This window comes from Chiloscyllium punctatum, chromosome 41 (genome assembly GCF_047496795.1).
Source record: "Chiloscyllium punctatum isolate Juve2018m chromosome 41, sChiPun1.3, whole genome shotgun sequence".
Taxonomy (NCBI): Eukaryota; Metazoa; Chordata; class Chondrichthyes; order Orectolobiformes; family Hemiscylliidae; genus Chiloscyllium; species Chiloscyllium punctatum.
The window spans coordinates 63,354,158-63,380,496 of record NC_092779.1 but is presented as its reverse complement, the minus strand read 5'-3'; positions in this window follow the sequence as shown (position 1 = coordinate 63,380,496).

Below are 26,339 nucleotides of genomic sequence, written 5' to 3'. Positions count from 1 at the left end.
AGGCTACCAGTTTTTTTGTGCTCATCTACTTTCTGTCTACTCTTCTCTTTATGAATGCAATCTTCATAATTCTTACAGTCTCCACATCACTGCCTACTTGTTTTCTCTTCTGGTTCCCAGTCTCCTGCCACATTAGTTTAAATATTCCCAAATGCTGTAGCAAAAAACCCACTAAGGACATTGGTTCCAGTCTGGTTCAGATGTACACCGTCCATTTTGTAATAGTCCCACCTGCCCCAGAACCGGTCCCAATGTCCAACAAATTGAGCCCCTCCCTTCTACACCATCTCTCAAAGCCATGTGTTCAACCTGTCTTTTTTTTTAATTTCTATGCTGGCTAGCACGTGGCACTGGTAGTAATCCTGAGATCACTATCTTTGAGGTCCTCCTCTTTAACTTCCCTCCTAGCTCCCTGAATTCTTCTTTGAGGACCTCATCTCATTTTCTCCTTATATCATTGGTGTCCATAAGCACCAAGACAACTGGCTGTTCACCCTCCCATTTTAGAAGGCTCTGCAGCTGATCGGTGGCATACCTGACCTGAGCACCTGTGAGGCAACACACCATCCAGAAGTCCCATTCCAGCCTCAGAACTGCCTATCTACTCCCTTCACAAGAGAATTCCCTGTGACAATGGTCCTACGAGTCGTTTTACCGCCCTTCTGAACAGCAGTGCCTGCCACGATGCCATGAACCATGCAACCGCTGCCCTCCCCTGGTAAGTAATCTCCCCCAGCAGCAGGCAAAACTGTATACCTGTTTTGGAGGGAGATGATGGCAGGGGGCACCTGCACTGTCTTCTTACTCTTTTTCTGTCTTTTGGTCACCCATTCACTGTCTCCCTCAGCAATTCTAAACTGTGTTGTGACCAGCTCACTAAACGTGCTATCCACGGCATCCTCAGCATTACAGATGCTCCACAGTGAGTCCATCCGCGGCTCCAGAGTCGTCATGCGGTCAAACAAGAGCTGCAGCTGGACACACTTTTTGCAAGTGTAAGAGTCAGGAGCGTCAGCCACGTTCCTAAGCTCCCACATCAAGCAAGAGGCACAGGTCACAGGTCTGAGTCAACCTTGTTGTTTTGCTAAAAGGTTGACATAGTACAGTGGAAGTTTATAGTATCCATTTGCCTTACAGACATCTTACATTTCATGATTTTCACTTATCCAGGGTGTGTGTTTGTGTGTGTGTGTGTGTGAGACAGAGAGAGAGAGTGACAGAGAGAGAGGGGGGCTGACAAGAATCCTATTGCTACTTTGGTATACTCTAATTATATTCAGAGGTTCAGTCTTTTTTTACATGAATATTCATTACTTCGGTGTTTGGAACTGAGAATTAACTGGAGTTCAGAATGGTTAGGATCATATAACTTGAGCAGCTATTTAAAACAAATCTGTATCTGCTCAAATCTTCCAAGTATTGACTCACAGTCCATGACTCACGAAGGAATTAATATAAAGCTAACATGACAAAGAAAGGTTAAAAAATAACTTCAGAGGACATTGGGGTGCTATAGAGAAATATAGGTTAAGTGAGTAGTCAAAGACCTGACAAATAGAGTTTTATGTGGATAAAAGGGAAGTTGCCCATTTTGACTGGAAGAAAAGCATTTTGTTTTAATAGACGGTGATTCCATAGCTCTGAGATGCAGTGGGATCAGAATGTAACATTACCTGAATCACAAAGTGCTAGCAGTACGTAATTAGGAAAGTGAATAAATGTTTTCATTTTATCGTGGGGGAGTTTAAACACAAAAGTGGAGAGCACTGTTGAGCTTGTGTCTTGAATGCTCTAATTCTTATCGGTCACCCTGTTTATGGAAGGAAGTAAATACATTGGAGGCAATTCGGAGAATGCTTACCAGAATAATACTTACTGAATGACTTGTCATACAAAGGGAATTCGGATAGTCTAGGCCTTTGTCAGTTTGTGGTAAGGAGAGGAAGAGGCAAATTAATTGAAACAAGATGTTTCCTCTTACAGAAGAGACGAGAATGAAGGATTACTGTCTAAATGTCAGTGGTTGCCCATTTAAAACACATCAAGATGATTTGTTTTCTCTCAAAATGTGGAAACTCTGACATGTTATTAAAGCAGAGTTATGGAATATTTTAAAGGCAAACATAAATAGTTTATTCTTGAGAGAGGGATGGTGAAAGGATTTCAGGGTAGGCAGGAATGTGGATTTAACGTTACAATTAAATAGACATACTCATGTTGAATATCTAACTCATCCCTGTTTGGGATGTGGCAGGTTGATTAAACTGACAAATTGGAGTTTCAATGTAAAGATCCAACAAACAAGTTTATAATGCTGAAATCCTCCATCTTCAGAGCTTTTTTAATGGTTGAATTTTTCAAGTGTTTGTTTAAAATCACTTAATTTGTGCTGTAACACTAATTGCCGATATGGAAACTGTGAAGAGATTCCAGTAATGAATGCAGTGATCACAAAGAAAGTTTTAGTCCAATGTGTGACTTAATTAAGATTCATCTAGAACACAACAATGTGAAAGAAAATTAGTGTCACTTCCCGTAAGTTCTATGGAGGGGCTTCTGTCTGAGAACATGCCACAGCAATGCAACAAACACCAGCTTATGTCAGTCACATTAACAAAGTTGCTTTAATATGTCTATAATGATTGCATTTTTCTGAGAGATTAGAGATTTTGTTTGCTTAAAAAATAGTTGCATCAATAAAAAACCTTCAAAAGTGGTCAGTGGAAAATTGCTTGCCCATTCAATATTCAGATCTCAATTTGTATTCAAACATTTAGATAGCTGAACTCTGAAGAAAGAATAAATATATTGAACGATTAGGGTTCCTATATCCTCTGCTCCCCTCATTCTGCCTGTAGTGTCTTTCAAAGCCCCTATGAAAGTTTTAAAGAAAAAACCTACTGTTTTCCATTGTCCCACTACCTCTGGAAGTTGATATACTTAATAAATACAGTTGATCAAAGAATATAATACTGAATCCCTGAGCATCCAACAATTTTATACCAGCCATCAGCCAATTGTGCATACAAGACCTAGTTTAAAATGTCTTCTTTCATGACTAATTTCAGCTGCGTATACTGTGAAGAACCGGGAAATCTAATTTCTCCAGGGACAGTTGCAGAAAATAAGTTTGCTCCAGTTTGTGTATAAACGATAATTGATTCAGAATTCAAAGACGTGAAAGGATATTGCTGGAGAGCTGTTGCTTAGATTGCTCAGGGGCTGCCTCTTGAAAGCATGTGACAGCAGTGCAACAAACACATTTGCAGATCAGACCACAGCAATCGCAGTAAATTTGCATCTCTCATGCTTTCTTTGTTCCTATAGATTGAAGCTTTTATTTAACTAGAACAACAGAATCCATCCAAATAAAACCCGAAAGAACTGTGAATGTTGTAAAACAGAAAGAAAAGCAGAGTTGCTGGAAAAGCCATTGCTTTAAAATATCCAAATATCTTCAGTGAAATGTTTCCCCTTCATCAGCCAGGTCCTGAACGTTCTCCCTCCCATTGAACTCTCTGGTCTATACTGCAAGGAAAAATCCCTTCTCCCCGACATTCTCTGCCTCTTCCCCTATCTGTGCTCTGCTTTCTTGCAAACTAGTTATGTAAATTTGACAAAAAAAATCACCAAACCATGCAGTCATCCTTCTGCAGTGTGAACAGTTTTAAAAAAGCAGCTGAATAAGAGCTGCAATACTGAATCCAGATTTTTCAGCCATTCCAGCAGCTGTCACACACTTGTAGATGGAGGCAAATGCTGATTTCAGTGACTAAACTTGTCTGTTCAGTTGTTAGCCTGGTAAATGTGACAGCCCAAACTGCGATGGAGATGGAAAGCCATGCCTTCCAAATCGAAAGCGGTCATGACAAAGTATGTTTGATGCAATATGTGACCATGACTTTGCTTCGTTCAGAGTACAAGAAAATGAAAGTAAATTGCTGGTGAACTGAGAGTTACAGTAAGATAACGTACAGACTCCTCATGAAAACAGCACCCAGCAATGCAGAGAATACCATTCCCGACCATAGCAATCACATACTGCCTCTCCATTATCGACATTATCCTTCGGGTCAGAGAGTCTTTTTCAAAACAGACAGTTTTAGGAGAGGACATCAAGGAAGCTTGACTTCAAAATTACTTGCAAATTTGAGTTGCTTATCCCTGATCATTTTAGTCTCTTAAAATGAGTATATTCAAGAAATACGTATCCCGTCACTCTCTCACCCTTATCACCAGCTATAATGTTCATCAAACCTATGAAAGGGTTGAAGAATAAAATCAGTATTGATTGCAGTATCCATCTGGATTGTAAGAAGTTTAACAAAAGCAGCTGAATGCAAGCTGCACTCATGATTGCAGAGTCTTCAGCTGGCACTCAATAGTAGCTGGAGGGAAATGCTAACTTCAGGATTTAATTTATCTTGTCTGACCAGTTACAGGCATCGTAAGGTTGACAATCCAAACTGCAAGGGATATGTAAAATATAATTCTCCAAGATTGTTTGCAATAACTGGAAAATATGTTTGATCTTTTGTGTAATTCATACTTCATTTGATATTATATTTTCCAAGGCAAATGCTGGAGAAGAAGCAGTTCCTGTGAAGATATGTAGATATTTCCTTCTGCATCCAAGAACCATGTAGCAGGCCCTAGTTACCACAGTCAGCTTAACCCCCAAAAGATGTATTACATCCAGATAGTGTTAGTGTTCTTTCTTACAGGAGACTTTTGCAGTCATCATTTTATGAATTCTGGTGAAGCCCTGCTGGTTGAACTGAGAGCTGGAGTCAAACGTGATGGTTGGCAGTGCCAAGGGTGGCATGGTACTGACAGGTAGTACAGAAGTTGTTGTCTGGTCACAAACCATTATTGAAATGGCATGATCCCAGGAGCTAACAGCAATAACAGAGTGAAGACAGAGCAGTGACCTGTCCTTTGCTGCCAGTAGTGGTGGATATTGCTGAGCCTGTACTCAAGAGATTTGCAGGCCACGGCCCACTGCGGGAGTTGAGGAGCTCTCCTATTCACTACACAGACAGACACGAGTGGCTCTCAATTGGTGACTTCATTTGCCCCCCTCCCACGGACAGGATAATATAATGGGGCAGAAGGGAGTTGGGCTTTGCTCCTGAACTCCCCCCCGATTGGCCTGACTCATGAGAATCTTGGCAAATGCCAGTTGACCTGGAAAATGCAGCTCTGCCTGTGGAGACAGTACCAAAGGTCTTCATTGGAGATATTGGAAAATTGGTTGCCTAGTCTCCATTTGGGCCTGGAGCTCTTTAGTTGAGATATTTTGAGACGCTGCAACAAGTATAAAGTTTTGAAGAAATTAATTGGTTGCATCGTATCTCCCTTTCTTTGCGACCACACTCCAGCCTCATGACCTTGTCTTGCCAACAGGCAATGAGGGTTTTGAGCTAATAAATCTTGAACCAGTTTTATAAAACTAGCTGTCAATCACTTGAAATATTTACTCAATTTTTCAGGTTTATTATGATGATTTTGTTGTGGATGTAGATGCATGCTTAAAATAACTGAATAGCACTTTTCTGACGATTTGCAGATCACCTGACAGTCCAAAGTACAAGGTCGATGAAAAACTGTACACTCCAAAATCTGTCATGAAAAAAGTAAGTTTGAAAATAATACGTGATTAATGTTTTGCTTCATTCAGAGTACACAAAATAGAAAGTAAATCACTTTCTCTGGACTTTTCAGGAAACATCACACAGCACGGTGTGGCACAGCACGGTGGGTGGCACGGTGGCACAGTGGTTAGCACTGCTGCCTCACAGCGCCAGAGACCCGGGTTCAATTCCCGCCTCAGGCGACTAACTGTGTGGAGTTTGCACATCCTCCCCGTGTCTGCGTGGGTTTCCTCCGGGTGCTCCAGTTTCCTCCCACAGTCCAAAGATGTGCAGGTCAGGTGAATTGGCCATGCTAAATTGCCCATAGTGTTAGGTAAGGGGTAAATGTAGGGGAATGGGTGGGTTGCGCTTCGGCGGGGCGGTGTGGACTTGTTGGGCCGAAGGGCCTGTTTCCACACTGTAAATAATCTAATCTAGCAGCGCAGGCAAGAGCATTTGCATTACTGTCTCTCTGTTACCTGCATTAGAATTAGGGATTCAGAATTTTGTTTCAAAAATATTGTACCAGGAGAGAACATCGAAGACACTTCTTTGTAAGTTTGCTTGCATTTTGTTATTGAAGTTTCTAAACTCTGAATATGAATACATTCAAGAACTTGCTATCCCATTTCTTTCTCTAATCGTTATCAACAGCAACAAAGGCTTTGAAGAACAAATTCACCATTTATTGCCAAACATCACACAACACCAGGTTATAGTCCAACAGGTTTAATTGGAAGCAATTGGAAGCTTTCGCAGCGTCGCTCCTTCATCAGGTGATAGTGGAGGGCTCAATCCTAACACACAGAATTTATAGCAAAAATTTACAATGTGATGTAACTGAATCATGAACATTTATTGCAGTCACCCATTTGGAGTGTGGCCAGTTTCACTCAAACAGCTGAATGCAAGCTGCAGTCCTGAATCCCGAATCTTCAGTCTTTCAAACAGCTGGCACAAAATTGTGGGATGGAGGCAAATGCTCATTTAAATAACTTCATGTATCTTTTATCATCAATTGCAGGCATAGTAAGTGTAACAATCCAAACTGCAATGGAAATGAAACCTATAGTTGTCAGGAACAACTGAAGAAATTGAAGTGTCAGTTTGATCCAAAGTGCAATTTAACTCCTGAATAATATTGTATTTGGAATAAAGGCTATTGCTGGAGAACTCGCAATTCTTGTGAAGTTATGTAGGTATTTCCTTCTGCATTCATGCAAGAACAACGTCAAATACACTGTTCCAGGCCACAGTTAGCACATTGTGGAAACTGCTGGGCTCTGCCTCCCAAGTGTGTATTTTTCTGAGAAGTTAGATTGTGATGTTTTTTTAAACAAGTCTTTTGCAGTAATAATGTTGTGAATTGTGGTGGAGTCCTGCTGCTTGGACTGAGAGCTGGAGCTGTGGTGGATGGCACCACCAAGGGCAGCATGCTGCTGATGTGGCCTGACCAAGAAGATATTGCTGGGTCACTATCCCAAGAATGAAATGGCCCAATCCAAAGAGCTGATGGTGAAATCGGAACGATAACAGAGTGGCAAATCTTTCTGTGCCACCATTACTGTTTGCAATTGCTGAGCCAATACCCAATAATGAGGAAAAGTCAATCCTGTATTAGAACCAGTATCCAAAGCTCTTCACTGGAGAAATTAGACAGTTAGTTGCCCTTCTCTAATTGCCTTTAGCTCTTTATTTGAGACTTTTCTAGACTATGCAATGCATGTAAAGTATTGAAGGAATAGGTTTGTCACATCCTTCATTTCCATGTTCCAGCCTGACTGTCAGTGGCTTGAATTCCTGACACTCCTATTCAAGTTTCTAAAAAATGTTCTTGTTCTGGATGTAAATGTTTGCTTAAATTGACTTAATGGCACTTGATGAACATTTGCAGCTCTGAAAACGTCAACTGCTGAAAGTGCAAGGGAGCTGGTGATTCTGGTTCTCCAGAAACTAAGAAGGTCATTGAAAAATAAGCTGAACACAATGACTAACAGCTAGCAAATCTGGCTGCATCTGTGGAGTGAAAGCAGAGTTAATGTTTTTAGTTGAATGACTCGTGTTCAGAACTTCAGATCTCTCTGAAGAAGGGTCACTTGACTCAACGTGAACTCTGCTTTCTGTCCACAGATGCTGCGAAATATGTTGAGTTTCTCCAGCAACTTCTGTATTTCTTTCAGATTGTGAACTTTCACAGTTTGTTCTTTTACATTAAAGAAATTATTGACTGGCATATAATCTTTGCTGTATCGTAAGTCTTGTAAAAAGACATTTTAAGTGGAAGCTTGCAGTTAACGCTGCAGACCGAATGCTGGGACTGAAACCTGGAGGCTTTGGCGTATGCCAAAGGATGGTATGTTGCCAGCAGTGACCAATGAAGAGATTCTTCATTGATAAAGGGCTTTTGCCCGAAACGTCGATTTTCCTGCTCCTCAGATACTGCCTGACCTGCTGTGCTTTTCCAGCACCACTCTAATCTAAAATGAAGAGGGTTACTCATCAGTTGACGGTGCTACTTAATTTCAAGAGCTGCTACTCCAGTAAGAGGGAGGACAGATCAGCACATTTCTGAGCCCTACTCTTCATACTGATCATCACTCTGCCTGTAAAGCTGGGCACAATCAGGGAAATCAGGGAGGCAGGCTTGAGAGCTGATGGAGCGTTAAGATGTCAAAGAGAACTGGTCTATGTCAGCATGGCTTAGCAATGGGAAGGTCCAGACTCCCTCCCTGTCACTTTCTGAATCCTACCACCTCCCAGTTAAAAGCCAGTGAAGAATTGAGCAGGCATTAAACACAGAGTCTTTCAATAATCATTTCTAGCCCTTCAATGTTCAGGCCTTCAGTTGTTCACTTCCAAGCACTGGACTGTGCAATGAGGCTAAACATATTGAAAACACATTGACTACCTAACTCTCTGCTTCCCAATACTAATACATCAGCTACCCCCCCTCACCCCATCTCTTCAAAAAGAACAGACCATGGTGTCCTGCAAACCTCCGTAAAAGTTGAAAAAAAGCCAACATATATTGCAGTCATAGCTTTTGAAAGTGGCCTTTTTTAACAGATTGTAATGTGAAAAGGAATTTCTGGAGAGCAGGAATTTCTGTAAGATTTCTGGAGGAACTTTCACTTGACAACATCTCTCGGTGCTATAGCAAACCCCACCATTCCAGAGCACAGCCCCTCCCAATATTTGCATTATTCCTGGTGATTAGAGTGATTCCTCTTTATTAAAAAAAATGCCGTATCAGCTCAATAGAGCCTTTTGATCTTCAGGGTTTACTTTCAAATGTTTGCGAGTCATTTATAGGTGTAAGTCCTTTGTTTAATGTGTGCTTCATGATGACTTGTGGCTGGGGGCATTTTGACAGACGAGATTGTCAGGAGGATGGGAATCAAAGTTTGCCAGCCATGAGGAAGCAAGTTTGATTTGATCTGACTTTGATGTGGTTTAATTATGCTTCATTTGGAATACAACAATGTGAAAAGGGAATGTTGGAGAACCATTGATTCCTTCAAAATGTTTTGTGCAATGCGACGGATGTCAGTTCAGACAACAGCAGCTACATTAAAGAGGCTGCTAGACAGCCTCCCGAGTAATTTAATATTTGAGACAGAATTGTCTTAAACAGTAGTACCACCATCCTAAATACTGAGATAGGAAATTGCTTGCTGATCAATACTGAGGTTCTATTTCTGGACATTGGAGCCATAGTGAAATTACTGCAGAAATGGGTTCCCCTCCTCCACCCCATCTCATTGCCTCGCTTTATTTCTCTTTCCTGCTCATCCTCACTCCCCCAACCCTCCCCTATTCTACACTCCCTCCAAAATCATTGCCATGGTCTCCAGAGTTTGGTGACATTTGATGACATATGGCTACATATTTGAAGAAATATGGCTATGGATTGGGACCAGCTCCTGGTCTCCTGGTCTTGGTCTATCTCCCATACAGTGTCGCCATTGAATGCTTTACACTTATTATAATTTAAGTTGGCCAGAGGCCATGTGTATCCACGGAGTCAGGCACTTTTCCTAGTAATAGTTATTTGTTTGAATCAAGCTTATAAAGTGCTTTCATGGTGAATTCAATACAGGCAGCATCACATTCACACCGTTTCACTGATGTCATCAATTAATAGAAGCCTAAATCCTGAGGTCATTACACTGCTCTGGGTCAGAGACCTGTAATTATTCCTGGGTTTATTATGGTCAGATCTTTCAGTAAACTCCGACTGGATGAAGGAACAGGAAAGGAAAAAGAATAAAATCCTCTTTTCAACAAAACAGCCAATACTGACTAATATGACATGGACCTTAAGTAAATTTGATTAAGGAGTAATTACAATAATTTGATTCTGAATCAAACATTGAGTTACAAATTGTCCTTCTAAGGGTTAAATTAGCAATAGTGTATAAAGAGGTCGAGTTTCTTTTTCCGAGATAAGGAAGTTAAACTTAAATCCTTGCATTTGGGATGTTTTCCCTCTGTCCCAGTGCAGACAAGTCTTCATTTGACCTCCTTACTCCCCACCCACCAGCTCCTGCCCTCACAGCCAAAACTCTCAATGTTGATAAGAAGTGCCAAATATTAACTTTGTGACAATGCACATATTTAAAATGATTAAACTGGTACTTTATGACAAGTTGCAGCTTTGAAAATGTTAACACCTCACACTGTGAATTAGGTGGAAACCTAAGTTTGTCAGAAACTAAAGGAAACAAATTGGCAAATAAGTTTGGTCTAATGTTAGATTAAATCTGCTATGTTAGGGATCCAATAATTTGAAAGGGAAGTGCTGGCAGTTGTTGTAAGATTATGTCAGGATTGCCTCACGAAGGCATCCCATGGCAGTGTGGTGAACACAAACACAGAGGAGAACATTCACAGAAAACAACTGCTTGACTGGTTCAGAAATGCTTGGCTTATTTTAAGAGACCAATCTTGAATCAGCATAAAACATCCAAAGTTTTTCAATGGTCGGTTGAATTTTGCTTGTCTTTCAGTATGAAGGTCTTGCATAGCCCAGAAATGGCTTTAAACAAGGGTGACATACTGAATAAATGATTTTCTCTTCTTTTCACTCTGTACTGTCTCTTCCATACCCCAATCCCAGCATTGCCTCAGTGTGGTGTACAGTAGACATCCTGTGGAAGTTAAAAGAACCCCATATCATCACGACCAAGATGGTTCATGATGCATCTTGAAAACAAATAAAGTCCCACCAACGTCTCCCAGATTATAGGACAGCATTGTCAATACACTCCAGAGGGATGGGTGGTGATGGCATCAATAACTAATAACATTAGCAAGATTACAAGACTGGGATTCAAGGTATACAGCTCTGTCATTACCCCCTCATTAACTTCACCATTACAAGGCTAAACTCGGGAGCATTGGAATCTTCACTGTTCACCTGGTAATTGCAACAATAGTCAAGAAGCTCAATATGATCAAAGAGAAAGCAGTTTGATTGACTGGCAAAAGAACTAAAGTACCTAATTGCCGCTCCCTTCACCATCACTGAGCTAAGATGTTGCGCTACCTAGCACTTACACTCTATGGAATGAACTACAACAACTCATTAGACTCACACTGAAAGGACCTTTCCAGCCTATAATCATTATTTCAAAAGAGAACAACGATCAGCTAAAGGTTTGTTACACCTGATTCTGACTTTGCATGGATATCTCTGTTCTTTTACTATCACTATGGCAAATAATACGATTTATTAAAATTGCAAAGTCATTGACTAAATTAAGAAAACTAGTCCACCATGCTTGGAATATTGAATCTCAAATCTGCGATTTTTTTTTGTTAAATTGCTTTGGACTTAATTCTGGATATGTTTACTGATGTTAAATGAGTTAATTTGTGCTTTTTGATGAATTGCAGTTCTGGAAACATTGTCAGTGCAAACAGTGAGGAAAATGAGAGTGCAGGTTCCTGGATGAAGTGAAGTAATTGCAAAGTATGTTTAGTCGCATGTATGACTAAGTTAGTCATTATATCAGAATATGACAAACCATTAAGAAATAACTGGAGAGCTGGTAGTTTGTGCAATGTCATCCAACGATCAATGGTAACAACTCGGAGGCAATGATTTGATCAGCTCTCAAAGAGGAACTTGCCTATATTCACTCCCAAATCCTTTTACTATGTGATACTGCAAAACCTCTCCTTATGAAAATTGTAGATTCCTTTTGAAGACCTCAGTTGAAGCTGCCTCCATCACTACACTATTAGGCAGAACATTCCAGTTTCCAAGCAATGTTGTCTTTAAAAAACAGTTTTCCTTGTAACCGCTATTTTCTTTTCTTTTTGCTGATCATCTTAAATCAGTGTCCTTTTCTTCTCAAGCCTTTTTAAAATATAATCCGCACGGTATGGAAACAGGCCACTTGGCCCAATAAACCTACACCAACTCTCCACAGAGTAACTAATCCAGATGCATGCTCCTCCCCTTTTACTCTACTCTATCCAAATCCCTCATGATTTTGAACACTTTTAAAATTAATTCTTCATCTTCTGTTCTCCATACAGCCCGAGCTTCTTCAAACTATCCACATAGTTCTCCAGTTGCTCATCTCTGGGACCATTTTTGTGTACCTTTTGTTCACCTTCTCAAATCCCTTCCTGAAGCGTGCTGTATAAATACTAGACATGAGGGAAAAGCAGGACTGTTTCTAACTATTTGTCATAATTTCCTTATTTTTCAAGCCACGGTCTGATTTATAATGTTCAGAATCCTAATGGTATCTTCAATCTGCATGGCCAACTTCATAATTTGTGTGCATACACACAAAATGTATAAAATACTTTAAATATTAGACTGGGATCATTTAAGGAAGCATTGATCATTGTATCGAAAGATTTCAGCTTGTGTATAAAATGAACAAGGAACAATCCAGAATTATTCTGAGTTGGAGGAGGGCTGAGTTCAATGGGACAAGAGGGCATTTGAGCAAGGATATTTGAGCACAAATCTGGGCAATGTTCAGCTTCAGCTGTACAGTACAGATTAACATTTCCACAAGCAGGAAATGGTGGCAAAAACAATACTCTAATTCCCTGCATGATGTTGCAAAGGATATGGAATGTTGTTAACCTGAGTGAGAACCATGCTAAATATAGATTAGGGTGGGTGGTAAAAAAGGATTGCGGGGTGGCGTTGCTAAATAGAAATGGTATAACGGCTGCAGAAAGGCAGTTCGAGGGGGATCTGCCTTTGGAGGTAGTATGGGCTGAAGTCAGAAATAGGAAAGGAGCAGTTTCCTTGTTGGGTGTTTACTATAGGCCCCCCAATTGCAGCAGAGATGTGGAGAAACAGATTGGGAAACAGATTTTGGAAAGGTGCAGAAGCCACAGGGTAGTAGTCATGGACGATTTCAACTTCCCAAATATTGATTGGAAACTCTTTAGATCAAGTAGATTGGACGGGGCGGTGTTTGTGCAGTGTGTCCAGGAAGCTTTTCTAACTCAGTATGTAGATTATCCAACCAGAGGGGAGGCCATATTGGATTTGGTACTCGGTAACGAACCGGGACAAGTGATGGGCTTGTTAGTGGGTGAGCATTTTGGTGATGGTGACCACAATCGGTGACTTTCAACTTGGTTATGGAGAGAGATAGATGCGTGCAACAGGGTTGGGGGAAGGGTGAATACGATGCTGCAAGACAGGATCTGAGGAGCATAAGTTGGGAGCATAGGCTGTCAGGGAAGGATGTCGTTGAAATGTGGAACTTTTTCAAGGAACAGATACGACGTGTCCTTGATACGTATGTACCTGTCAGGCAGGAAAGAGATGGTCGTGTGAGGGAACCTTGGTTGACGAGGGAGGTTGAATGTCTGGAAAAGAGAGGAAGAAGGAGGCTTACATAAGGTTGAGGAATCAAGGTTCAGACAGAGCATTGGAGGGATACAGGATAGCCAGGAGGGAGCTGAAGAAAGGGATTAGGAGAGCTAAGAGAGGGCATGAAAAATCTTTGGTGGGTAGGATCAAGGATAACCCGAAGGCCTTATATGCATATGGGAGAAACATGAGAATGACGAGAACAAGGGTAGGTCCGATCAAGGACAGTAGTGGGAGACTGTGTATTGAGTTGGAAGAGATAGGAGAGGTCTTGAATGAGTACTTTTCTTCAGTATTTATAAATGAGAGGGACCGTATTGATGAAGAGGAGAGTGTGAAACAGACTGGTAAGCTAGAGGACATACTTGTTAGGAAGGAAGATGTGTTGGGCATTTTGAAAAACTTGAGGATAGACAAGTCCCCCGGGCCTGACAGGATACATCCTAGGATTATGTGGGAAGCAAGAGAGGAAATTGCAGAGCCATTGGCAATGATCTTTTCGTCTTCACTGTCAACGGGGGTGGTACCAGGGGACTGGAGAGTGGCAAATGTTGTGCCCCTGTTCAAAAAAGGGAATAGGGATAACCCCAGGAATTACAGGCCAGTTAGTCTTACTTCGGTGGTAGGCAAAGTAATGGAAAGGGTACTGAGGGATCGGATTTATGAGTATCTGGAAAGACACTGCTTGATTAGGGACAGCCAGCACGGATTTGTGAGGGGTAGGTCTTGCCTTACAAGTCTTATTGAATTCTTTGAGGAGGTGACCAAGCATGTGGATGAGGGTAGAGCAGTGGATGTAGTGTACATGGATTTTAGTAAGGCATTTGATAAGGTTCCCCATGGTAGGCTTATGCAGAAAGTCAGGAGGCATGAGATAGTGGGAAATTTGGCCAGTTGGATAGAGAACTGGCCAACTGGTCGAAGTCAGAGAGTGGTGGTAGATGGTAAATATTCAGCCTGGAGCCCAGTTACAAGTGGAGTTCCGCAGGGATCAGTTCTGGGTCCTCTGCTGTTTGTAATGTTTATTAATGACTTGGAAGAGGGAGTTGAAGGGTGGGTCAGTAAATTTGCAGATGATACAAAGATTGATGGAGTTGTGGATAGTGAGGAGGGCTGTTGTCAGCTGCAAAGGGACTTAGATATGATGCAGAGCTGGGCTGAGGAGTGGCAAATGGAGTTCAACCCTGTCAAGTGTGAGGTTGTCCATTTTGGAAGGACAAATAAGAATGCGGAATACAGGGTTAATGGTAGGGTTCTTAGTAAGGTGGAGGAGCAGAGGGATCTTGGTGTCTATGTTCATAGATCTTTGAAAGTTGCCACTCAGGTGGATAGAGCTTGTAAGAAGGCCTATGGTGTGTTAGCATTCATTAGCAGAGGGATTGAATTCAAGAATTGTGAGATGATGTTGCAGTTGTACATGACTTTGGTTAGGCCACATTTGGAGTACTGTGTGCAGTTCTGGTCGCCTCATTTTAGGAAAGATATGGAAGCTATGGAGAGAGTGCAGAGGAGATTTACCAGGATGTTGCCTGGAATGGAGAATAGGTCATACGAGGATAAGTTGAGAGTGCTAGGCCTTTTCTCATTGGAACGGCGAAGAATGAGGGGTGACTTGGTAGAGATTTATAAGATGATCAGGGGAATAGATAGAGTAGACAGTCAGAGATTTTTTCCCCGAGTACAACAGAGTGTTACAAGGGACATAAATTTAAGATGAAGGGTGGAAGGTATAGGGGGGATGTCAGGGGTAGGTTCTTTACCCAGAGAGTGGTGGGGGCATGGAATGCGCTGCCTGTGGGAGTGGCAGAGTCAGAATCATTGGTGACCTTTAAGCGGCAATTGGATAGGTACATGGATGGGTGCTTAAGCTAGGACAAATGTTCGGCACAACATCGTGGGCTGAAGGGCCTGTTCTGTGCTGTATTGTTCTATGTTCTATAGATAGTTCAGAGGGGAAATTAAGAGTAAGGGAGACTGGCAGCTAACTTTAAAAGGGAATCCAAAAGTCATCATTAGTCACAAACAGTGAAAGGGGAGCAAAAGAATGAGTGGGGCCAATTATCACCAATCCCCTGTTTAAACTTCATAGGGGCAGGGGTATGACTGAGGTGTTATGTAGAGGAAGTTGATGTTCAGTTCATGGTGAAACAAAAATGTAGTTGAGACTTGGATGAGATGAAGTTTGACAGAATTTTAGAAAGGCTAAAATAAAACAAAATTGCAGATGCAGGAAATCTGAAACAAGAATGAAACTGCTGGAGAATCTCAGCAGGTTTTAGATTAGATTACTTACAGTGTGGAAACAGGCCCTTCGGCCCAACAAGTCCACACCGCCCCGCCGAAGCGCAACCCACCCATACCCCTACATCTACCCCTTACCTAACACTATGGGCAATTTAGCATGGCCAATTCACCTGACCTGCACATCTTTGGACTGTGGGAGGAAACCGGAGCACCCGGAGGAAACCCACGCAGACACAGGGAGAACGTGCAAACTCCGCACAGTCAGTCGCCTGAGGCGGGAATTGAACCCGGGTCTCTGGCGCTGTGAGGCAGCAGTGCTAACCACTGTGCCACCGTGCCGCCCACAGGTCTGGCAGTATCTGTGGCGGGAAAGCAGAGTTAATGTTTTTGAGTCCTGTGACCTATTGAGCTTCTCCAGCAATTCCTGCTTCAATTAGAAAGGCTGATTGTCATTGAGTGTTGGTAACTGATAACAACTGAATTGGAGACACCTGAGGATACAGAGAAAAGGAACATTGAAGCTGCAGTGGTAATATCCACAACAACCGAATCCTGTTCAAATAGAGGCACGGAATCAGAGACTGGAGAATCACAACATTTAAAATAATTTTGTTCAAAATTGTCTGGATAAATCCAGCAACCAGATTCATCCTAGTGGTGGGAAAGCTTCTAATGAACTGTAATCTCAGCCTCAAGCAACAATACTGGGAGATCATATGGACTAACTTTATATGCTGACTAAATATCTAATGTGTAACCTGTTTACCTAAATCATCTGATGACGGCTTATAATTCTGAATCTTCTGTTTTCTTGGGTATTTAAGCCGGTTTAGAAACATAGGAAATAGGAGCAGGAGGAGGCCATGTAATCCTTCGAGCCTGTCCTGCCATTCATCATGATCAGGGCTGATTGTCCAACTCAATAGCCTAATCATGCTTCCTCCCCATAACATTCGACCCCATTTGCCCCAAGTGCTATATCAAACTGCCTCTTTAATTGTAGTTGAAAGTGTTTGTTTGAAGTGTCTTAATTTGTCCTTGCGTTCAATTGAAGCTGTGAAACAAACATGGAGTCCAAACTCTGTCCAAGTTCTGAGGAAGTTGACAATTTAATTTCACGAGAAAAGAAAGTGACAGTCAAAAAGTAAGTTTGATCCAATGTATGACCAGGTTATGCTTCAGCATGTGTTCAGTCTCTTTCTGAACCTGTGCCAACCTTCAAAGGATAGGTCTATAGGATGTTGCTTGATTGGAACAGCATTTCCTCAAACAATATTATGTGTAGTGAGACTAGTAATTCCCAGGTTCTTCCCAGCTATCTCCCTATGTGATTATACCAGCTCTTTCAGGTCATTTCAATTTTCATCTGGAAGGTAACTCAGCAGTTTATCCCAGTTTCCAGAACTTCCTCATTGTTCAATTTAATTTGAGGAATGTCCAATTCACAATAATTTGAAATTGTTTTGTCACTCTGTGTTGTAACCATTAACACATTCTCTTTTGTTTTCCTTTCAAAATAGTTTTTGAACAAAACACATCTCTTTAAGCCACAGAATGGTCACAGAAAAAGGTGGAGCAGTAAGCCATTCGGCCCCTTAAGCATGCGCTGCTGTTCAAAATGATTTCAGCTGGTTATCTAACTCAGTACCCTGTTCCATCATTCTTTCTATAAGCTTTGATCCCTTTAGCCAGAAAAAAAAAATCTATTATGTTTTGGACTCAATCAATTTCTATGACAGTGAATTCTAAAGAGTCACCACCGTCAGGTGAAGAAATGTTTCCTCATCTCAGTCCAAAATGCCCGTGCCAGTATCCTTAGACCGTGAGCCCTGGTTCTGGACTCCCCAGCCGTGGAGAACATCCTTCCTGGTTATCTAATTCTGGACATAAACACTGACTTGTGCTGCATCTTGTGATCTTAACCTGGGTCAATATGGGGAGGGTTGTTCTCAGTATTGCCACACTTTGCAAGTTAACCTCTTGCTGATAGCAGGCTGGAAGCAAGGTAGCCATTTGTTGCTAAAAAAAAAGAGATAGCACTGAGTGCTCACTGCCCATATTCAAAAGGGAAGAATGACCTATTGAGGAGAGATATTAGAGGACTTTTTGTAGCTGTAACGGTGGACACTGATAGTAATTACTGACTCCCGTAGAACACACAGGGAATCAGCAAAGGTGACCCAAAGTGCTGGTTCCTAAATACACATATTGCACTTTCCAAATGACAACAGCCCATTGGTTGAAGCGGTTTTCCTTTTTTTAAAATTAAAATGTTCAGCGATGTATGACACGCCTCTGGAGTAGGTGAGACAGGAATTTGAGCCTACTAAATCTAATCTAGGAACTTAAGCCTACTGATCTAGGGGTAGGGAGACTATCATTCTACCATAAGAGGCCTGTTTTGCATCTCATACAGAATTGATGCAATTTCCCTTAATTGCTTCATTAATCCCTGGGGATGTAAATAATAAGCCACCTGTCAGAGTATTGTGTGTTGCTCAGGTATCACTGAGTAGTATGCAGATCTATGAGTCGGAGGGTTCAAGATCTACCATCAGGTTTAGAATAGACTAATTGATACTGCCACAGCAGTGCAGTCCTGAGATAATCCTGCACATCAGATGTATATGAGGCATTAAACCAAAGCCACTCTGCCCTCTAAAGGGACCCTTATTATTTTGAACTAAAGTGAGGAGATTATACCTGGTGTCCTGGCCAATATTTATCGCTCAATCCTGATGAGCTGATGATCTGGTCATCATCTCCTTCGTGCTTTTCTCATGGTACACAAAGTAGATATCACATTTCTGACATGTGACTACATGATCAAAAGAACTTCAGTTGTTGTATAGAACATCTCTGATTGAAAATTGACTTTGTCCGAACCTGCATGTATTATTACTCAACTTGGTTGTTCATGTTTAACTCTCTGCTGTAAGAAAACACTCCTTTCCAACTTCCATCAAATGAGAATGAGACAGAGCTCAGTGCTGTAATATTTCACTTTGTACTAACATCTGGATCAAACTAGTATACCATTCAATACCAATAACATAAATTGAACCAGTTTAAAAGGATTAAAGCAAATTATATTTTTCACCAAAGGAGTGTATTGAAATATTTCAATAATTCTCACTGTGTCAAGTACCAGCAAACAGTGGAGTCTGTTCCAATCTATTTAATCTTGTCTAAAGAATAGGCTGAGGAAAAGAACAGTGCATGAGGAGAGCAGTACAGTGTGGATCAGTGATTAACAGCAGGAGAATTATTCTCCAGATTACAACAGATATGTAGTGGAATATACTAAACTGATAGAATAAGAGAAGCTAAAGTGGGATATTGTCAGCTGAATGTTTAATAAGCTTGTTAAAATCGGGTCAGTCAGGATCTTATTGAATGGTGGAGCAGGCTCGAAGGGCCGAGTGACCTATTCTCATTTATTTTTCATACCGCAAAACAATTTTGCGAGTTACTCGAGCGGAGGTATTAAACACATTTTAAACTGTTACATGGGCACATGTTGATATTTCCGTCTATGATTCCCTGGGTTTGATAGCATGTAGTTGACAGTGGCCCCAGGAGTTCTGCACTTATTTCAGAGATCTAGAAAGAGATGTTTCGGATACTCTGAGATTGCATTAAGATGTTGTATAAATGCGCAACTTTTCTACTTGCCTTCCTGCCAGGGGAGGGGGGGGGGGGTTTGCTCTTCATCAAACCTGTGCATCATTTGACTTCAATCTGCTTTTCTTTGTTGCATTATTGTATGGAGCTTATTCTCTTAAGACAACAGCCTGGGTTTTGCCCAAAGTTTAAGAGGTTTTTACTCACATTGGTGAGTTTCTGTATCCCATGATGTGGATTCATTGCAGTTAGCAATGGGAAATATAGCAGATCAAAAATAATGTTGTTAATTGTTATTAGGTCATTTAACAGGGTTAACTATGTGCTGTTCTATGAGCCTCAGGATTTAAAAGCCTTTTCAGTGGAGCCACTGCTGATTTACCCAACACGCTATACAGGTGAACTCACTCATACTGAAACCTCTATAATCTGGGACAATGATGAAATAAAAACTGACTTATCAGAAAAACTAGGGAGCAGCAAGAGATTGGGGCCAAAGCTCAGAACACAGAGACAATGCAAACCCAAGCACCCATTGACACAGCTTCTCGAGATGAGTTATGATGTGGTTCTGCACTATTCGAGTCTGATCTCTGATCAGAATCAATGCTTCTCTGTCAAACCTATGTGGTTTGTGGAAACAAATAATGTCTGCTAGGAGGCAACTACAAAGCTCTCTTGTGATAATGTGACACAGAATCAAGTGAAATTTGGAGTATCGCCTTATGGGGCTTCTTGCATCCTTTCACGTGGCAGCTGAATTTGGTGATCAGGTATCAGCTCCTATCGAATTGGATGAAATCTTGATAGTGGTTCATTTATTTACATTTCCCTATCTCTGAGGTTTGCCCCATTTCTTTGTTAAAGAGCCAATGTGTGTGAGATCTCTTTAGTGTTGTCCATAGGAGAGCCGTGCTCCTGCCACTGTGCAACTTCATATTGATATCTGCCTTTAAAACCAATCTGAATCTATGGTCACATACTGGTGTCGGAACTGAGTAGGGCCCATAACAGAATGAGCAACTCTTCAACTGCTGCAAACCAATGTGGGCTAGATTTTCCAACTGTCATTATCACAAGGGTGCTTTTGGTGCCACATTCACTATTCAGAATAACAATTAGTATTTCTGCTCGTGCAGAATTTCTCTCTATTACTTTAAATAATAGTGTGCTGTGTGTATGTGCATGTGGTTTGTTTCTATTTATTTCTGTTCCTCAATGGCTTTGAAATTGTTGCTGTATAGGATCAAAGGCAAAGTAATGTCTCCACAAGGACATTGTTGCTGGGTTTCCTCTGAGACCAGTGCAGAACTTTACCAGTTCATTGTAGGCCTGATACATTATAGTTAAGTTTCACCTCTGCCAGCTGGTACAATGTGGAATTTTGTGTATTGATGAAAATAAAGATTTTTTTAATTTAAGTCTTTAGTATTGTACTTATCAGGTACTCTCAAGAATACCAATGGAAAGGGAGAACGCAGTTAATCTGTCTGGGTAATGAGTGCTGATTGGTAAAGTCATGGAGAATGGACCAGGTGATGTTTGGCAGTTAACTGCCAATGCTTGTTGTGATTTGACTAAATTGGTGATGGCCATTCTCTGATTCATTTGGCAGGGCAATACCTTGACCACTCAGGCAACCTGCCAATTGAAAATTTCACAAAGTTTAGCTGTTAACTGTCCATTACCATCTGACCAGTCCATTTCCATTGGGAACATCTCGATCAATCATTGTGCACTTTCCAAAGCATCAGAACTCATTCCTTGTTCAGTGTAAAATGTTGTTTCCCTTTATATCAAAATCCTTGCAGCTATCTTGATGTATGCAAGACAAAAAGAAAAGAGCATGTCCTATTTTACAGCAATACCCAATTTCTGTATTTGCAAACAACCGTTTGGGCGGCACGGTGGCACAGTGGTTAGCACTGCTGCCTCACAGTGCCAGAGACCCGGGTTCAATTCCCGCCTCAGGCAACTAACTGTGTGGAGTTTGCACGTCCTCCCCGTGTCTGCGTGGGTTTCCTCCGGGTGCTCCGGTTTCCTCCCACAGTCCAAAGATGTGCAGGTCAGGTGAATTGGCCACGCTAAATTGCCCATAGTGTTAGGTAAGGGGTAGATGTAGGGGTATGGGTGGGTTGCGCTTCGGCGGGGCGGTGTGGACTTGTTGGGCCGAAGGGCCTGTTTCCACACTGTAAGTAATCTAATCTAATATGGGAACCTTTTGCCAATGGAGTATCCAGCATCCAGGTGATATGATTAAAATGGAATCTAGGTTTCGAATTTGAAATGATTTAACCCCCTGACAAGCCCACTTTGTACATGTAGCTCCTCTTTGAATATTGTATCAGTCTGGCTGTTGAAAGACAGCTTTGGAAAGTTGTTTATTTCTGTTAACTTCTACTTAATGAATTGCTGAAATGGTGGAAAATACATTCTATTGCATTTACAAAACTAAGATATCTTGTGAAATCAGGAGATGTGCACAGTGCAAATAAAAATCCCATTTAATGCTGGCCTGGACAAGACTGGTAACCTTAAACTTGTGCTTATAGAGAAAGGACTGAGATCTTAACTGGCTCATTATCATCTAATGTATTGAATTTAAGCTTATGTCTGTCTGTAAATTCTTCAAGGCCTTGATCCATGCTGTCTCTTGTACCCCTTTATATACACACTCTGTTCTTTGGTTCTCTGATTGCTTTATATCTTTTTGTCCATGAGTATGGTCAAGTCCCCTTGATTAGCTGTACTTTACTGAGAAACTTCCTTAGATGCCCTCTGGTACTCATTCTCTCTTTGAAAGCTTACTTAACAGCCGGTTTCATGTTTCTGGTCATTGGTCTGATACATGCCAACATCCTTCTCCTGTTTGTCATTCGGTGCATCCTTTTCCAGTTTCGAAGGTCGAACTCGAATGCTGAATATAGGGTTAAAGACATGATTCTTCACAGTGTGGAGGAACAGAGGGATCTGGGTGTGCAAGTACATAGGTCCCTCAAAGTTGCCAACCAAATGGATAGGTTTGTTAAGAAAGCATATGCTGTTTAGACTTTCATTTACAGGGGAATCGAGTTTGAGAGCCGTGATGTTTGGCTACAGCTCTACAAGTCCCTGGTGAGACCACTAGGAGAAAGTGAGGACTGCAGATGCTGGAGATCAGAGCTTAAAAATGTGTTGCTAGAAAAGCGCAGCAGATCAGGCAGAATCAAAGGAGCGGGAGAATCGACGTTTCGGGCATAAGCCCTTTTTCTGAAAATTTTCCTGAAGAAGGGCTTATGCCCGAAACATCGATCTTCCAGCAACACATTTTTAAGTCCTGGTGAGACCACACCAGGAATATTGTGTCCAGTTCTGGTCGCCCTGCTTTAAGAAAGATATAGAGGCTTTGGAGAGGCTGCAAAGAAGGTTTACCAGGATGCTGCCTGGACTGGAGGGCTTGCTTTATGAGAAAGGTTGAATAAGCTCAGACTTTTCTCTCTGGAGAGAAGGAGGAAGAGAGGAGACCTGATTGAGGTGTACAAAATAATGCGAGGAATAGATAAAGTCAATAGCTAGAGAGTTTTCCCCAGGGCAGGATTGACTGGTACGAGGGGGTCATAGTTTCAAGATATTAGGAGAAAGGTGTAGAGGAGACGCTAGAGGTAGGTTCTTTACGCAGAGAGTTGCGAATGCATGGTGTGTCAGATAGATCTCAGTCTCAGTGAGGTGTGACGTGCTTCTTTGTTTTGTGATGAACTCAGGGGAACATAAAATGGTAAGGGAGTAAACTCAAAGGGGTGAAGGAGCAGAGGATCCTCTGTGTATATGTGCACAAATCAGGGAACGTACCATGGCACATGGACAGAAGAGCAAATAAACCCTACTTCATCAATAATGCTGTAGAGAACAAACTCAAAACAATGATGTTCAACTGAAATAAAACAGTCGCTTGCCTCACTTGGAATATTTCATCCAATCTCTGGTGCCACATTTTTGAAAAAATGCAAAGTTATGAGATTGGGTGCGTGATTGATTCACAACACTATTCCCAGAATGATGAACCTCACCAACTCTGAGAAATTTGGACTGTTTTCCTCTGCTGATAGTTTCCAGACTCTGTGAACAGTTCCTATGATTGGTTCTCAATTCCGTCTTGCGTCATATAGATCCCAATGGCTGAATATTTCCAGTACTCATGAGCTTTACCTTGCCTGATCAACATCGACCTCTGATTTATTATTTTTGAGGGTTTCTGTTCAGTAATATCCCTGTCTCAGATAGATCTCAGTCTCATTCCCTGGGATTTGACAGGCGTGGTGTGTCAAATAGACCCCAGGAATTGTGCTCCATGAGATTTATGTGTGAGAAAAACTCCAGTCCTGAGAATCCGCCTTTGGATTGTGCACGCGCTGTGTCCGAATACCTGACTGAACGGTGACATTTTTGGCTGATGAATGTTTCGTTGGGCGCTTTAGGTGGCGATTTCTGCATTACTAACCCAGGCTGTCCCGACATTGGGAGTACTTTTAGTTTAGACAGTGTAGAGTAAATTTTCAAACTCCTTTGCCTGCCTTTTATAGGCTTCTGGTGGAGCAAAGCTCCTAATTTGTATCATTAGGTGACCCGAGGTCGTGACTCTTTGTGCATAAGAGGAAATGTTCTCTAATCATTCTGCCTCTGGAGTGTTCCATCAGCATATCGTGTGATAGATGTATTTACATTAGTGGGCTGCATGGTAGCGCAGCATTAAACTAAATGACTGGATGAAACACAACCAAACAGAACAAGTGAAAGCATTTGGCTGGGAAAGGAGTAGGATGTGGGAAAATGTATTATTACTGACTGGCCTTGAAGAGCGAATTAAGTAAACTCAAGGTTAGTGCATATTCATTCGAGATTTATTAACCATTTCAGAAAGCATTTTTATCCAAAAAGTTGATGTAAAAGCTAACAGAAGTGAATATAATGGCTGGATGCCACATTGAGATGAGAACACATGCGCTGTGAGCTGGGAATTTTCTGTACATCAGTAACAGTCACAAGAAAGGGAATACAAAGGCCCATCAGAAAGGGTTACATCAGTAACAGTCACAAGAAAGGGAATACAAAGGCCCATCAGAAAGGGGAGGCAATCATTCTGAGTAAAGAACAAATAAAAACAAAACAAATGGGCTTCAAACAACTGGGAAGCTACAAATTCTCCCAACCACAACCATCTCAAAGATATCAAAGTAAAAATGAAAATCCATCAATAATTGTCTCAGTTACATGCTGATAAACTGAAGTAATCTCACTGTTAGAGTCAGCAACAGGACAGATTGTAGATTGGGAATGCAGAGATCTTGATAAGCAGATCAGGAAAATCAAGGGGGTCCACAATTCATTCACTTAACCTGGAAAAGAGAGATAAAGCAATGACACAGATATTTATGATCAGGGACTTTCAGATTTAATGTTTATTCAATGGCACACTTAGAGATTTCACAAAACATATTGGGCTGCTTGGTGTGAGAAAGATGTGATTATTCTCACCTTCACCAGAGTGACGGCAGCGCTGTAGAAAATACTCAGGAAAAACAAGGTGATGAACGTGGAAGCAGTTGTCCAGATGTTGCTGTTATCATCCTCATAGTCTTCAATCCAAGTGCGATCTATTGAATCTATGAATATAAAGCCGAGAGAACGCATTTAGATTGTTTATTGATCCAGATCGATCTATCTGCATCCAAGTCATGTAATTAGAGACCATTACATCTTTATAAAGCAGTCAGGTATTTCTCAAATGTGACTCTTATCTGTATCTATTAGTGCATTATTGACTCTCAGCAAGAAATTACAAATACTAACTGCACATGTTCTTTCTTCATTGTCCATGTCAGAACGTTTTAAATTATTTTCTATTATTAAGGATATTATTATTTGAGGAATGCTTATTACGAATGATTATTTTAATAATATCATTATATTTTAAATATAGGCTGTAACAGCGGTTTAGTTGAAAATTGGGGCCATCACTGAATAAAAGTTCAAATGTGATTCTCATCTTTTTGTATTGGTGACCAATTGCTTGGCAAATCGTGAATATAAGTGACATCACAGTCAGGACATTGCTTCATATTTTTGTTTGTAGGATCTGTAAATTTAGGAATAAGTTTTTGTACATGTGTACCTTAATTTATTTGATCTACTGCCTGGTGTGTTTGGTTTTCCTTTAATGTTTGTGTATGTGGTTATGAGAGCTGAAAATGCGTTGCTGGAAAAGGGCAGCAGGTCAGGCAGCATTACAGCAGCAGGAGAATCGAGGTTTCGGGCATCAGCCCTTCTTGGTTATGAGAGTCTCTTACTTCACTCTTGCCCATGTTGAAGTCTGTGCATGAATAAACATATTCCTGTTCCTTTACTGCTGGTGTGCTCATGTGTTTGTGCACCTAAATTTTGGTCTTTTCACATTGTGTGAGCATCATCATGCTAATATGCTACTTCGTTGCTGCCTATGCTTATCTTGTAATGTCTTTGTGAGTGTTCACTTTTCATTAGTGTTATCTAAAATGTGTGCTTATGTGTCTGTTTCAGATCCTACCTACAACTAGGTTATTTTCATGTTTATGCTTAATAAATGCTATCATGCAATGTTATGTTTTGATGGATGTTTATATTTATATGATGATGTTTGCTTGTGTGGCAATCTTTCCCAATCCATCTCCTGAGAAGCTTGTTTGTGTTATTGTTTGTGGATGCTTGCTGATTCTTGTGCCCATTATCCTTATTTAATAAACGCCCCTCTATTTGTTGATCTATGCACTTGTGTGTCTGCATGTGAGACTCTGAATTTGTGTGTACGTGTGATATTGTATATATGCTGATCAATGTGGTTTAAAAATAACTAATTAAGCTGCCTCTGTCATCGTATGTTTGTGATTCTGAAAATGGGGAAATAATGATATTAATAATTGTCTCTGTGCATTTATGTGCCTGTGTGAGTTGACATATGGGAGGACATTTTT